This window comes from Sus scrofa, chromosome 3 (assembly GCF_000003025.6).
Source record: "Sus scrofa isolate TJ Tabasco breed Duroc chromosome 3, Sscrofa11.1, whole genome shotgun sequence".
Lineage (NCBI taxonomy): Eukaryota > Metazoa > Chordata > Mammalia > Artiodactyla > Suidae > Sus > Sus scrofa.
Window position 1 is genome coordinate 79,990,276 of NC_010445.4, and position 15,138 is coordinate 80,005,413.

The 15,138-nt window shown below is 40.3% G+C and overlaps 1 long non-coding RNA gene across 50 annotated transcripts in view; it reads right to left on the reverse strand.

Moving 5' to 3' along the window:
• The window catches only part of LOC106509807, a 70,836-nt gene that overhangs the window by 26,056 nt on the left and 29,642 nt on the right, over window positions 1-15,138 (reverse strand). For 28 of the 50 annotated variants that reach the window (XR_002342688.1, XR_002342649.1, XR_002342685.1 and 25 more), the window contains 2 exons: window positions 12,240-12,270; window positions 1,882-3,065 (listed from right to left, as the gene is read on the reverse strand). The exons of 8 other annotated variants lie outside the window; for them this stretch is intronic. This is a non-coding gene — a long non-coding RNA (uncharacterized LOC106509807). Of the gene's footprint in view, window positions 1-1,881; window positions 3,066-12,239; window positions 12,271-15,138 lie in introns of those variants that run through there. 14 more of the 50 variants (XR_002342682.1, XR_002342692.1, XR_002342699.1 and 11 more) reach the window with 3 other exon arrangements.

Consider the following 15,138-nt stretch of genomic DNA (forward strand, 5'->3'; position numbering starts at 1 on the left):
AATCTTTCCCTAAATTTACTAAATAAAAACTGAGAATTAGTATTACCATTTAAAAACTATTAGTCTTTTGTCTGATTTTAAGGCATGGTTCATGTTCTTGTTCCTCAGGTTTTTAAACTGAAGATTTTGCAATGACAGTGATAAGAATAATAGGAAGCAACTGCAGTCACTGCCACATCTGAAGCCTGTTCTTTGTAAGGTAATGCCAGATTCCTAAGCTGGGGCTAAAAATAATGTGTTTTAAAATAGAACCTCAACATGCATTTATTTAAGCAGTGATGTCTCCTTTAAAAGAATGGTTCTCAATAAAATTTGTGCCCCTGAGGATCAAAATGTACTTAGAACCATCCTTCTGGACTGAAATTGATTAAGCCTAGGGTGTATTTCTTGGAGTATTTTGATGGTGCCAGGTGGTTTTTTTTGTTTTTTTTGGTTTTTTTTGAGAGTGAGTTTTTTTTTTTTTTTTTTAAACTGACAAAAGCAATTTGACAACAAGGCTAGTGTATAGGATAGGCAGTCAAATGAGTGGTATTGATTTTGTAAAAGAGGCCTAGCAGTAAAATAACAAGACTGGTGTTCTTGCCTTGCTCAGAAATTGCCGCAGAGGTGGGTCTGTAAGAGTTTGAGCTCTGCAGCAGCATGGCTGGCAGCTGCAGTTCCCCATGGGTAAGGCCTGTGACCTTTTTGCCAATTACTGTACCCCTAGCACCTACTATTGTGCCTGGTGCATTATGGATGCCTGATAAATATTGGTTGGATGACTGAATGAATAAATGCATAATTTGACAACAGTGCTAGTTCTATGACACTCATTGAATGCTTATATTGTAAATAGTTGTTTAAAAATAGCTTCCATAATTTGCAAATTTGACAATAATCTGATGGTTTATAGGAAATACCCCAAGCTATTCAAATTAATTTTCTTTCTTGTGACATAATACCATCTTCTGGATGTAGTTCATTTTGCAAAATAAGAGCACTTTTGCAGTGGTTATGTTGGGTAGATAGGGCAGACAGAATCAGCCCCATTTTAAAGATTAGAACACTGGGATGCTGGACAATTAAGTAATTTGTCCTAATTTGTTCAACATTAGTGTTATTATTAGAATATTTTTGGCCAGTAATAATGGAAATCCTAATCTATATTGACTAATCCTCATTCCTGACAAAACCCCTGGGAAAGCAGAGGGGACCACCATGACCCAGTTGGAGTTGGCTTCTCTGAAAGTGCTGGGGCTGTATGGTGCAGGGGGATGAAGGAGGAAAATTGGGTGATGCTGGGAAAGAGGGAGGTGGGAGTGGATCCCAGGTAGGCACTGTGTCCCCCACAGTCAACAACTAATAACTAGAAGAACTGGCACTCAAACCGAGCTCTCCTGAAATCAAAGGTAGTGTTTTTGGTTCCTTTTTTTTTTTTTTTTTTTTTTGGTCTTTTTGCCTAGAAAGGGCTGCTCCTGCGGCATATGGAGGTTCCCAGGCTTGGGGGCCAATCAGAGCTGTGGCTGCGGGCCTACACCAGAGCTACAGCAACTCAGGATCCAAGCTGTGTCTGCAACCTACACCACAGCTCATGGCAATGCCGGATCCTTAACCCACTGAGCAAGGCCAGGGATCAAACCCTCAACCTCATGGTTCCTAGTCGGATTAGTTAACCACTGCGCCATGACGGGACTCCTCAAATGTAGTGCTTTTGTTTTAAGGGAACATGCTGTAACAAACAGACCATCTTACAGCAGGTTTTCAAGGATTAATGCATTTTACTTGGAGAATCTATCAGCAGTTTTATTCTGGATGAAAGTCAAATTTCTATGTCATGTGTTTTGATTCAGTTTAATACATTTCACAAATAAAGAGTTGTGGAGAGAATGCAAATCATACACATTTCTGTTTGTTGTTTTGTTGCTTTACTTAAAGTTGTATTAAATTCCCAGAGTCCTTCTGGCAGCATTATTCTCTGTCCTTTATTAACAATATTTAAGAGAGTCTGCAAGGTATAGTCCAATACTTTTTGAAGTGGTAGTCTTTAATATTTCTCCACAGAGAATTAATGTTTTCTATGAGCTTCCACTCTAAATCCTCCTAAGAAATTTCAGAGTTGCAAAAAAAGAGAAAAAAATCAGGTTTATAATTAGCATTTTCAAGGTACATACTATGCCAGTGTTGCAGACCTGGCAAGTCTAGAATAGCTATTCTCTCTCTTATCTTTACTCACAGAATCTATTCCAAGCACAAAGAACCCACTTATAACATTGAACTTTCAGCCTCTCTTGTGGGCTCTGTTGACCGAAAAAATACATCTAGGAAGTTCCCAAGTGGTAGAGCCGGGATTGCCACAACTGTGGTGCAGATTTGATCTCTGGCTGGGGAACTTCACATGCTGTGGGCATGGCCAAAAAATTGCACACCTGAAAGTCAAGAATTATATTTTATTTGATAGACAAAACTGAAGACATAAGTCCAGAATGCCGCCTCTCAGGTTGCTCTGAGGGATTGTTCTGAAGAGGTAAAGGAGGAGCCAGAATATATAGGAGTTTCTGCAACAAAGACCAGGTATAGTTGGAACTTCAAAAGATTACTGTTAATCAAAGAAAATTATGACTTTAGCACTTTTCTATGTGTGGGACGATGCAAGAGTCTGGGCTCATTGAAATCATGCCTTTGATACGCACCTTAGCTGTCTAGGGCCAGTTTCCTGCTCTTTCCAATCCTGAGTTCCCTCAGAGTGTGCCAGTAGAGGTGGCTGTCATACCTCAGTGGCTGCAACATCCTTTATTTACTGATATGGCAGGCAACATTTTTCATTCACGGTACCATATAATATAGTTCTGGCTGATTCTCAATCCTATAGACAGTGGCTTGGTGGGGCTTCTGGGAACAAGCCCATTGCCTTGCCCCTCTTCTTTCTGCCTGACTCATGGACACAGTGCTTGATGGTGGAGAAGCCATCTTGTCACCATGAAGATGGAAGAAACATCCTAAGGATGGAGAACTGGGGCACTAGGAGGAACACGGGTCCTTGATGACTTCTTTGAGTAGCTGCAGCAGCCTGGAATGCCTTTCAACTCCTACAATGTGAAAAACAAATCTGTATTTTATAGAGCCATTGTAGTTGGGTTTCTAGTTACATGCATCCAGATGCATGCCTGACAGACACACTCATCATTTCCATTTTTGCCCTTTTTTGGGTGGGGGTGGGGGGCATACTTGCAGCATGTATGTGGAAGTTCCCAGGCCAGGGATCAAATCCATGCCACAGCAGTGACCCAGGCTGCTGCAGTGACAACGCCAGATCCTTAACCCGCTAAGCCACAAGGGAGCTCAATTTTTGCCTTCTTTTAGCTCCTAGAAGAAGGCCAATAACAGGACCATTACTACATAAACTCCTTCCCTGCCTAACCTGCTGAATACAATTCATTCTTCTACAACATGTGTTTCTGTGACAATGGTTAGCTCATATGCAATTGGCATATAGGGTTATGAGGACAGCATAACATGGAAGTTGCATTGGTTTATATGCTATTTTCATAGCACATCACTCTTTTGAAACACCATATGAAGATTTTAGAGGAAGAAACTGAAAATCCTGCAAAAGTGCCTTCCTTTGGTGCATGAAGTGACTATTTTGTGGCTTCAAGAACTACCAATCTTCGGAGTTCCCGTCGTGGCGCAGTGGTTAACGAATCCGACTAGGAACCATGAGGTTTCGGGTTCGATCCCTGGCCTTGCTCAGTGGGTTAACGATCCGGCGTTGCCGTGAGCTGTGGTGTAGGTTGCAGACGCGGCTCGGATCCCGCGTTGCTGTGGCTCTGGCGTAGGCCGGTGGCTACAGCTCCGATTCAACCCCTAGCCCGGGAACCTCCATATGCCGCGTGAGCGGCCCAAGGAATAGCAACAACAAAGACAAAAGACAAAAAAAAAAAAAAAAAAAAAGAACTACCAATCTTGGAGTTCCCATCGTGGCTCAGCAGAAATGAATCTGATTAGCATCCATGAGGACGCAGGTTTGATCCCTGGCCTTGCTCAGTGGGTTAAGGATCTGGTGTTGCCGTGAGCTGTGATGTAGGTTGCAGACGCGGCTTGGATCCTGCATTGCTGTGGCTGTGGCTGTGGCTGCAAGCTATACAATTCGACCCCTAGCCTGGGAACCTCTATATGCTGCAGTCGTGGCCCTCAAAAGACAAAAAGAGAAAAAAAAGAAAAGAAAAAGAACTATCAATCTTCTCCTAATATTAAGCTACCTGGCAAAAAGGTAACTGAAGGGCAGCTGAAGAAGCTGGGTGTGCGTATGATTCCTTTAATTCCAGAAGCTGTCCCCCCAAAATGGACCCACGAAGATGATCTATAATTCTGTCATGTGTCTACATCTCAAAGGAGGCAGTGTGAGCTGTAGATCTTGGTGCTGACAGGACTAATACTGTGAAGGTGGGTGCAGATGCACATGCAAATAGAATGTGCTAATATTTTCATCAGAATTATTATTGTTTTTGTAGCGCCCTGGTTACAGCATTGCATGAAATTCAAGCAGTTTGTACCAGGCCCATTTCCCCCTAAGTCTAGTTGATTTTAAAGCATAATTTTTCAAAATTCAATTTCTTTTTTTTTTTGTTTTTTGTTTTTTTATATTTTCTAGGACCGCACCCGTGGCATATGGAGGTTCCCAGGCTAGGGATCTAATAGGAGCTGTAGCTGTGGGTCTATGCCAGAGCCACAACAACGTGGGATCCAAGTCATGTCTGCAACCTACACCACAGCTCACAGCAACGTCAGATCCTTAACCCACTGAACGAGGCCAGGGATCGAACCCACAACCTCATGGTTCCAATTGGATTTGTTAACCACTGAGCCACTACGGGAACTCCCAAAATTCAATTTCTAAAACAGGTTTATAGAAGTATAGTTGATTTACAAGATTGTGATAATTTCTGCTGTACAACAAAATGATTCAGTTTTACATATACACACATCCATTCTCTTTCAGATCCTTTTTTCACATAGATGATCACAGAATATTGGGTAGAGGTCCCTGTGCTATATACAGTAGGTCTCTGTTGGCCAATCATTCCACATACCTCAGTGTGCATATGCCAATCCCAAACTCCCAGTCCATCCCTTCCCCACCACCTGTCCTCTTTGGTATAAATTTGGTATAAATTGTACCACCACAAATTTATTTTCAAAGTCTGTGAATCTGTTTCTGTTCTGCAAATAAGTTCATTTGTATCTTTTTTTTTTTAGATTCCACATATAAGTGATAATCATATGATGTTTGTCTGTCACTGTCTAACTTCACTTAGTATGATAATCTCTAGGTCTATCCTTATTGCTGCATATGGCATTATTTCATTCTTTTTTATGGCTAATATTCCATTGTGTGTGTGTGTGTATACATGTATACACACACACACACACACACACACATATATATACATGTATACACACACACATATATACATATATATATATCACATCTTTATCCATTTCTTTTTTCCATGTCTTGGCTATTGTAAACAGTGCTGTAGTGAACATTGGGGTGCATGTATCTTTTCAAATTATGGTTTTCTCTGGATATATGCCCAGGAGTGGAATTACTGGATCATGCGGTAGTTCTCTTTTTAGTGTTTTAAGGAAGAAATCTCCGTGTTGTTCTCCATAATGGTTGTACCAATTTACATTCCCACCAACAGTGTCAGAGGATTTTTTTCTTCACAACCTCTGCAACATTGTAGACTTTTTTTTTTTGTCTTTTTTGCTATTTCTTGGGGCGCTCCTGCGGCATATGGAGGTTCCCAGGCTAGGGGTTCAATCGGAGCTGTAGCCACCAGCCTACGCCAGAGCCACAGCAACGCGGGATCCGAGCCGAGTCTGCAACCTACACCACAGCTCACGGCAACGCCGGATCATTAACCCACTGAGCAAGGGCAGGGACCGAACCCGCAACCTCATGGTTCCTAGTTGGATTAGTTAACCCACTGTGCCACGACGGGAACTCCCATTGTAGACTTTTTGATGATGGTCATTCTGACTGGTATGAGGGGATACCTCACTGTGGTTTTTATTCGCATTTCTCCAATGATTAGCAGTGTTGAGCATCTTTTCATGTGTTTTTTTGCCATCTGTATGTCTTCTTTGGAGAAATGTCTATTTAGATGTTTTGCCTACCCTTTGAATGGGTTGTTTTTTTTATATTGAGCTGCATGAGCTATTTGTATATTCTGGAGATGAATCCCTTGTTAGTTACAACATTTGCAAAGATTTTCTCTCATTCTGTCTTTTCATTTTGTTTATGGTTTCCTTGGATGTGAAAAAGCTTTTATGTTTAATTAGGTCCCATTTGTTTGTTTTTATTTTTATTACTCTAGGAGGTGGATCCAAAAAATATTGCTGCAATTTATGTCAAAATTTTCTGCCTACGTTTTCCTCAAAGAGTTTTATAGTTTCCATCTTAATGTTTAGATCTTTAATCCATTTTTATGTTTGTGTACAGTGTTAGAGGGTGTTCTAATTCCATTCCTTTACATGTAGCTGTCCAGTTTTCCCAGCACCACTTACTGAAGAGACTGTCTTTATTGTGTAGTCTGGTCTCCTTTGTCTTTTACTGTAGACTCTGGTAATTGACCATAGATGCATGGGCTTATTTCTGGGCTTTCTATCCTGTTCTGTTGATCTATATTTCTGTTTTTGTGCCAGTACCATACTGTTTTGTTTTGTTTTTTGTCTTTTTGTCTTTTCTAGGGCCATACCACAGCATATGGAGGTTCCCAAGCTAGGGGTCCAATCAGAGCTGTAGCCACAGGCCTATGCCAGAGCCACAGCAATGTGGCATCCAAGCCATGTCTGTGACCTACACCACAGCTCATGGCAGTGCCGGATCCTTAACCCACTGAGTGAGGCCAGGGATCAAACCCACAAACTCATGGTTCCTAGTCAGGTTCATTAACCACTGAACCATGACAGGAACTCCTAGTACCATACTGTTTTGATGACTGTAGTTCTGTGTATAGTCTGAAGTCAGGAAACGTGATCTTCCAGATTTGTTTTTCTTTCTTAGGATTGCTTTGGCTTTGGGGTGTTTTGTGTTTCCATACAAATTTTAAAATTATTTGTTCTAGTTCTGTGAAAAATGCCGTAGATAATTTGATAGAGATTGCATTGAATCTGTAGATTTCCTTGGGTAGTATAGTCATTTTGACAATATCAATTCCTCCAATTCAAGAACATGGTATATCTTTGTACCATCTTCCATTAATAATATTCTTGTAACAAAGAGTTAAATGTGTTCATGAAGCCATGAAAAATGTTAGTGATCTGTGGTGAATGAGTTTTCAAATTTTTTGCTTATAAGCCTAATTTTATATCTATAAGAACAGGCTTTCAAATAGCTTTCTGCAATTTTTATTTCTAAGGTTATCTGACATTAGCCTTCTTACCTGTCCACAGAGTAGAGAAACATATATTAAAGCTGCTCTGACCCCAAGAGCTTTAGGTAACAAAGCAGCCAATATTATCACCACTGGCACTTCTCTTTACTCTCAACCAGTAGGTGAATTTACCCGCTGTTGTTCCAGATCAGTGAGTTGCCCACCTCCATCCCCTGGGATGAAGGGACCAATGCAGGTTACAGGACAAACTCAGGAATGGAAAGGTCAGAGGACTTAGTTCTTCCTGAGTCCATACCACACACATTCCTCTGCCTTCACCTGGAGCAATAAGGGGTGACTCTTTTGAGAACATGGTATGATTTCCACAGCAGAGAAGGGCTAACAGGTCTGTTACCAGAAAGGCGTGTTCAATTGCACTTCTTCTCTTCTCCAGCAGGTGGCAATGAGTAAGTGGCAAAACTCCAGGAAGAACCATTCATAGTCAAAGCTGGAAGGACACTGAGTATTTAAACTTTTTTTTTTTTTTTTGTCTTTTCTAGAGCCGCACCCACAGCATATGGAGGTTCCCAGGCCAGGGGTCCAATCGGAGCTGTAGCCGCCAGCCTATGCCACAGCCACAGCAATGCCATATCCGAGCCATGTCTGTGACGCACACCACAGCTCCTGGCAACAGCGGATTCTTAACCCACTGAGCGAGGCCAGGGATCGAACCTGCAACCTCATGGTCCCTAGTCAGATTCGTCAACCACTGAGGCACGATGGGAACTCCCTTAAACTTCTTAATTAAATACCAACTTTTAAAATATTTAAGTTTTCTTTAAATAGGCAAAAAACAGAAATCCTACAAAAGGCTCACAGAATTACAAACAATTGTGGCAGAAATGGGCATTTAAATTTTTTTTTTTTTTTTTTTTTTTTTTTGTCCTTTTAGGACCACACCATGGCATATGGAGGCTCCCAGGCTAGGGATTGGATTGGAGCTGTAGCCACCAGCCTACACCACAGCCACAGCAACGTGGGATCCAAGCCACATCTGTGACCTACACCACCGCTTACGGCAACACCAGATCCTTAACCCACTGAGCAAGGCCAGGGATCAAACCCGCAACCTCATGGTTCTTAGTCGGATTTGTTAACCACTGAGCCATGACAGGAACTCCCATTTTAAATTTTCAATAAAAACAGAACCCTAAGTTCTGTCTTTTTATGTACAAAGATGATGTCTAACTATATCAGTGGTGAAACAGAATAGTCTGCTGATGATCCCGGGAGATCACTCTGGGTCGCCTGGCCAATGGACCCGCTGTGACCAACAACCTCCCTATTTCTTCCACATTCCCCTTCCATGGCACAGGTGGCTTCTTCTCTCCAAGTAGGAGGGGTTGCAACTTCCCAGGGACACTCAGGGAGTCCAGATACAGCCAGCTGGCTCTCTCAGATAATTCCTGACAATTGACATCTAAACAGTCTGATACCAAGTAGTCTGTGTGAACCCAACTGACAAGGATGTTTACAACTTTGGTCTTGAAGACGAGAGAGCACAGGAGAGCAGATGTTCCTTCACTGGAATGCTCACTTATGACAGGTCCAACAGAGCACACTGTCCCCAGTGCGTCCCCTGTGCCCTCTCTTACACACTCTTGGCTTGTAAATTTCCTAGTTAAGCCTGACTCTTTGCCTGTGATGTTATGGATTTGCCTGAGCTCTGTTGCATGACAATCCATACTCTAAGTTGCTGTCCAGGTGTGAATATTCCTTGTGCCTTCCATGGTCTCACCATTGTGATCTGAGGATCAGCAGTGTATAGAGTGAGACAGCAATCTTCTTAATTAGAAGCAGGCAAGTAAAACCATGATCTCTTTTCCAGTGGACAGTCTTTTAGGCGCTTACAAAGCACTGTTAGGATTTGGAATGAGACTTAAGAAATCTATCATTTTCATTTCTCTGTTCTTATTTTTGACACAATTGGTTTAACAGATTTGTAAAATTTATCCTGACATTTTCTGCCCCACATGTTTATGGAAACGCTGAACACCCCTTTTCCAGTGGATTTCTGTGATGGAGGTACTAAGACTGAGGTCAGCAGAAAGAAAGGAAGTCCTCCACTGTGACATCCACTTTTACTCTTCCACACTTCAAAATTAATGAATCATGGAAGAGTAAAATTAATAATAGGCCTCATCACATATAAAAGAAAAAAGTCTAATGATTTCACAATTCCTCATGGTACATTTGTAAAAACAAAATCTTTTGTCTATGACCTACCAGTTAATGACTAAAAGATGATGAGAGAACAGCTCTTTAAGGTTAAATTATGGAAATCCCTACTGTACCAACATGCAAAAATCATTATTCTCTTGAATGTGATTAAGATATTGTTTGTGGAGTTCCTGTCGTAGCTCAGCGGTTAATGAACCTGACAAATATCCATGAGGACAAAGGTTCGATCCCTGGCCTTGCCCAGTAGGTTAAGTATCTGGCATTGCCGTGAGCTGTGGAGTAGCTCGCAGATGCGGCTTGGATCTGGCATTGCTGTGGTTGTGGCATAGGCCATTGGCTCCTATTTGACCCCTAGTCCGGGAACCTCCATATGCCGTAGGTGCTGCCCTAAAAAAAAAAAAGATATTGTGTCGGTGTGAGGGTTTGAGTGCTCAACTTACTTTTTGTCATGCTATGTGACTAAATTCCATAAGTTGCTGCTAATAATCTTCTTAACATGTAAAATTAGACAAAATCTTTACAAGTTATTTTTTTTACTGTCTAAAACCCATCATACTATAAGTCTAATGAATCACTTTTTCAGAACAAAAAATTAGATTTTCAGACAAAGTAATTATGGAAAATCCCAAAATAGTTCTAAAGTTGAATAAAGATAATCTTGTACATAAATAAAAAAAGATTATGCCATTGATATATAAACTAAAACCTATGTATTTTAGTAATAATTTTAAGAAGTAACAGCTATCTATTTGTATATGTCAAGGCAATGGTTTTATTTATTGACATTACTTGAGTTACAAATTGAACCATACTGTTTTATAAGTTGCTTTTTCACTTATTATATCTTGGACATCTTTCCATCGCTTTCTTTTAAAACACTGTGTAATATCCCAATACATGAATATCATTATGCTAACCTATTCCATATGTATAAATACTTGCATTGTTTTCAATCTTTTACTGTTATGAACAATGCTACAATAAATATCCTGTTCACGTATCTTTTTCCCCTTGAATGATTATTTTTTTATAATGATTTTTCTTTTTTTCCATTATAGCTGGTTTACAGTGTTCTGTCAATTTTCTACTGTACAGCATGGTGACCCAGTTATACATACATATATACATTCTTTTTTCTCACATTATCATGCTCCATCATAAGTGACTAGACATGGTTTCCAGTGCTACATAGCAGGATCTCATTGCTTATCCATTGCAAAAGCAATAGTCTGCATCTATTAACCCCAAACTCCCAATCCATCCCACTCTCTCCCCCTCCCCCTTGGCAGCCACAAGTCTATTCTCCAAGTCCATGATTTTCTTTTCTGTGGGAAGGTTCATTTGTGCCATATATTAGATTCCAGATATAAGTGATATCATATGGTATTGTCTTTCTCTTTCTGACTTACTTCACTCAGGATGAGAGTCTCTAGTTTCATCTATGTTGCTGCAAATGGCATTATTCTGTTCTTCTTTATGGCTGAGTAGTATTCCACTGCATATATATACCACATCTTCCTAATCCTATCATGTGTCATGGACATTTGAGTTGTTTCTATGTCTTGGTTATTGTGAATAGTGCTGCAGTGAACATAAATGGGTGCATGTGTCTTTTTCAAGGAAAGTCCGGATATATGCCTAAGAGTGGGGTTGCTGGGTCATACAATAGTTCTATGTATAGTTTTCTAAGGTACCTCCATACTGTTCTCCATAGTGGTTGTACCAGGTTACATTCCCACCAACTGTACAGAAGGGTTCCCTTTTCTCCACACCCCCTCCAGCATTTGTTATTTGTGGATTAATGATGGCCATTCTGACTGGTGCGAGGTGGTATCTCATGGTAGCTCTGATTTGCATTTCTCTAATAATCAGGGATGTTGAGCATTTTTTCATGTGCTTGTTGGCCATCTATATATCTTTCTCGGAAAAATGTCTATTCAGGTCTTTTGCCCATTTTTCAATTGGGTTGTTGGCTTTTTTGCTGTTGGGTTGTATAAGTTGTTTGTGTATTTTAGAGATTAAGCCCTTGTCATATGCATCATTTGAAACTATTTTCTCCCATTCTGTAAGTTGTCTTTTTGTTTTCATTTTGGTTTCCTTTGCTGTGCAAAATCTTGTCAGTTTGATTAGATGATTATTTGTATACCATTAATTGCTAGAGGTAAAATTGCTGAGTCAAACAGTATGAATGTTTAGACTGTAACTAAATTGACATGCAGTCCCTCCAAAAAGTTGAACCACCATATGTTCATGTATAAACACTGTATCAGGTTAGGGTACTGATTTTAAGGCTTTTGACGTCTAGGAAATCCTCAAAATCCTTTGAAAGAAATCCTTGGAGTTCCCAGCATGGCTCAGCGGAAATGAATCTGACTAGTATCCATGAGGATGCAGGTTTGATCCCTGGCTTTGCTCAGCAGGTTAAGGGTCTGGAGTTGCTGTAAGCTGTGGTGTAGGCCAGTGGCTACAGCTCCAATTTGACCCCTAGCCTGGGGCAGGTGTGGCCCCAAAAAGACAAAAAAAAAAAGGAGGGGGGGAGAGAAAGAAAGAAATTCTTTTCAGAAAAGAATGTAAATCAGAAAATGGGCTTTGTTTTGGCGGAAGCTAATACAGCGGTGGGAGGCCTGTAATTCTGCTTACCTTGGCTTCTGTGGCAATTCCACATGGCTTCCTGGAACACAAAACAATACAATACAGACAATTCTTTCTTTGTCCTCAAATATTATTTGGCTGAAAGTAGGACTAATGTGACACAAGACATAAAAATTATTATAAAATTCCTAATTGCACCTCAATTTCAGACACAATCTTCAGTAATTTTGTCCCAGCACTTTATATGTGTTTTTTGGGGGGGTTTCTTTTTCTTTACAATGAACAGCTGATTGTGGCTAAATTCTGGTCCCTTTAAATAATTTCCATCTTTGTCTAAATTGTACTAAGTGTATGAAACCTAAATTTCCTCTCAGTGGGATCAGCACTTCTCTATTTTGATACTCCTCATTTTAATAAAAACAAGGAAATATTCAAAGATTTGATTTTCAGTATTCAAATATTTGAATAAAATATTCAAACAATTACATAATCAAACTCATCAACAAAAGTAGTGACTGCCAAAACTGGACGCAAATTCTTGGCTGTATCACCATATATTTCAAAATATTAATTCATTAACTGATATAGAAAAACTTCAACTGAGGAAAGGTGGATTGGGGTATGAGTGTGTAATACAGAGAAGGGCAGGTGGTAAAGATCTGAAGAGTACTCTATACATCATTGCCATCAGTCACTCTATTCAGTGGTTTAGAAGCCTATTTGCAATTTTTTCTTAGTTTTATCAGACTTTAACAAGCTTATTGTTTCCAGGAAAGCAATGAAAGAAAAGTGCTCCAGGTAAAGAATACACAAATGTCAGGGGTGTAGCAGCCAATTTGCATTTTTTTCTTAGCAGTTTTTATCAGACATTAACAAGCCTATTGTTTCCAGGAAAACAATGAAAGAAAAGTACAGCAGGTGAAGAATACACAAATGTCTACCTGAGCTAGGGAGTCACTCCAGATTTAAGTTTCTATGAGATTCTTCTTAACGAAGACCTCTGCTTCCCCTGATTTTCCAGGAGAATGCTAGCCCCTCACCCCCACACCCTTTTCTCTCTCCTCTCTTCTTTCTCTCTTCTACACATTTTAACTTTTATTCTGATTTTTGTCAAATTGAAATCCTCCAATGTTTATTTCAGGTTGCTTCACATAGGCATAATTAGGTTTAATTAGCCAACCAGGTAGTGTCCCTCTTTTCATCATTATATAAAGCTTCTTAAAAGCATCCAGAAATCCTGGCTCTTAGAGACAAGCCTGGAACACATTCAGTTCTCTAAAAGGAGCAGATCTTTAGGCCTCAATCAGATGCTTATTGTGAAGGAAGAAGAAACTCAGTAGAAAACACACAGAATACTACAATGATTTTATTCATTGATTCAACAAATGCATGAGTCCCTATGAAGGAAGCAATGTGCTAGTTGCTAAGGGAGTACAAAATGTTTACACCATGGTCACTGCTCCGAGTTTCTGATATCACTGGGGCAACTAGATTTACACACCAAAAAATGTATGTGATAATTTAAGTAGTTAATGAATACAATGTGAAATGTGTGATACAGATTATAGTTGCTATGGAAGATCCACTCTTTCATATTCTCAGTTCATTACCGCTCCCCCATAGTTTCACATGCTCTTGTATCTGCTCTAGACAACATGCCCAGCCACTTTAACTGCATCAGCATCTTAGAATCTTTGCCCACCTGATCTTTCATACATACTTTATCAATCCTCAATCCTGGGTAAACTTTGCTGTCTGCTTTCTCAGTTCACTCTCCCGGAGAGCTAAGCACAGCTGGAGAGAATTATATTATTTGCTCTACCTGGTTCTGTATATGCTGTCTCACAGGGGCTCTTCCCATTTTTCCTGCTCTCCTGAAGCTCCTGGTCCTAGAGGGTCCTTCATCTTAAGAGGGTGACCTGACCTCCTTCACTGCAGGAATCAAGGACATCTGGCTTGATTTCACCTTCCATCCTTCTCATCTGAAACCTTTTCTGATCCTTATTCTTCCTTTCCAAAAATAACTTCTCCACACTTTCCTAATGATCCTCTCCCCTCCAGCCTCCGCAATTTGACCTAGCCAGGATCCCCTCTCCTGTGGGATCTGCACACTCTCAAACTCTGTTGGCTACTGCTTCTCACCCTGCAGACATGTTTAACACTCTCCTAATCCCATACCTCCTGCATTAGTTATCTATCATTGTATAACAAAGTACTCTAAATTTAGCAGATTAAAACAACAAACACTTATTATCTCAGATTCTGTAGGTCAGGAATATAAGATCAGCTGCTTAGCTGGTGGCCATTCTGACCCTGGGACTCTCAGGAGGCTATAAATAGGGATATCGACCAGAGCTTGACTAGGGCTGCAGAATCCACTTCCAAGGTTGAGTTCCCCCACACCATACCAGTGGGCTTCCCTCAGAGCAAGTGCCCCCAGAAAGCAAGTCCCAATGCCTTTTACGACCTAATCTCAGAAATGCACATCATCATTTCTGCCTAATTCTGTTTGCTAGAATCAAGTCACCAAATCAAAGGAGCAGAATTAGTCTCCACTTCTTTTTTTTTAACTGAGGTATAGTTGATTTACAACTTGTATTTGTTTCAGGTGTATAGCAGTGATTCAGTTATACATATATATGTATATACGCATCTTTTTTCTATTATTTTCCATTATAGTTTATTACAATATATTGAATATAGTTCCCTGTACTATAGAGTAAACCCTTATATATTTTTTTTGTCTTTTTTATTTATTTATTTATTTATTTTTCGGTCTTTTTGCTATTTCTTTGGGCCGTTCCCGCGGCATATGGAGGTTCCCAGGCTAGGGGTCGAATCGGAGCTGCAGCCACCGGCCTACGCCAGAGCCACAGCAATGCGGGATCCAAGCCGCGTCTGCAACCTACACCACAGCTCACAGCAACGCTGGATCCTTAACCCACTG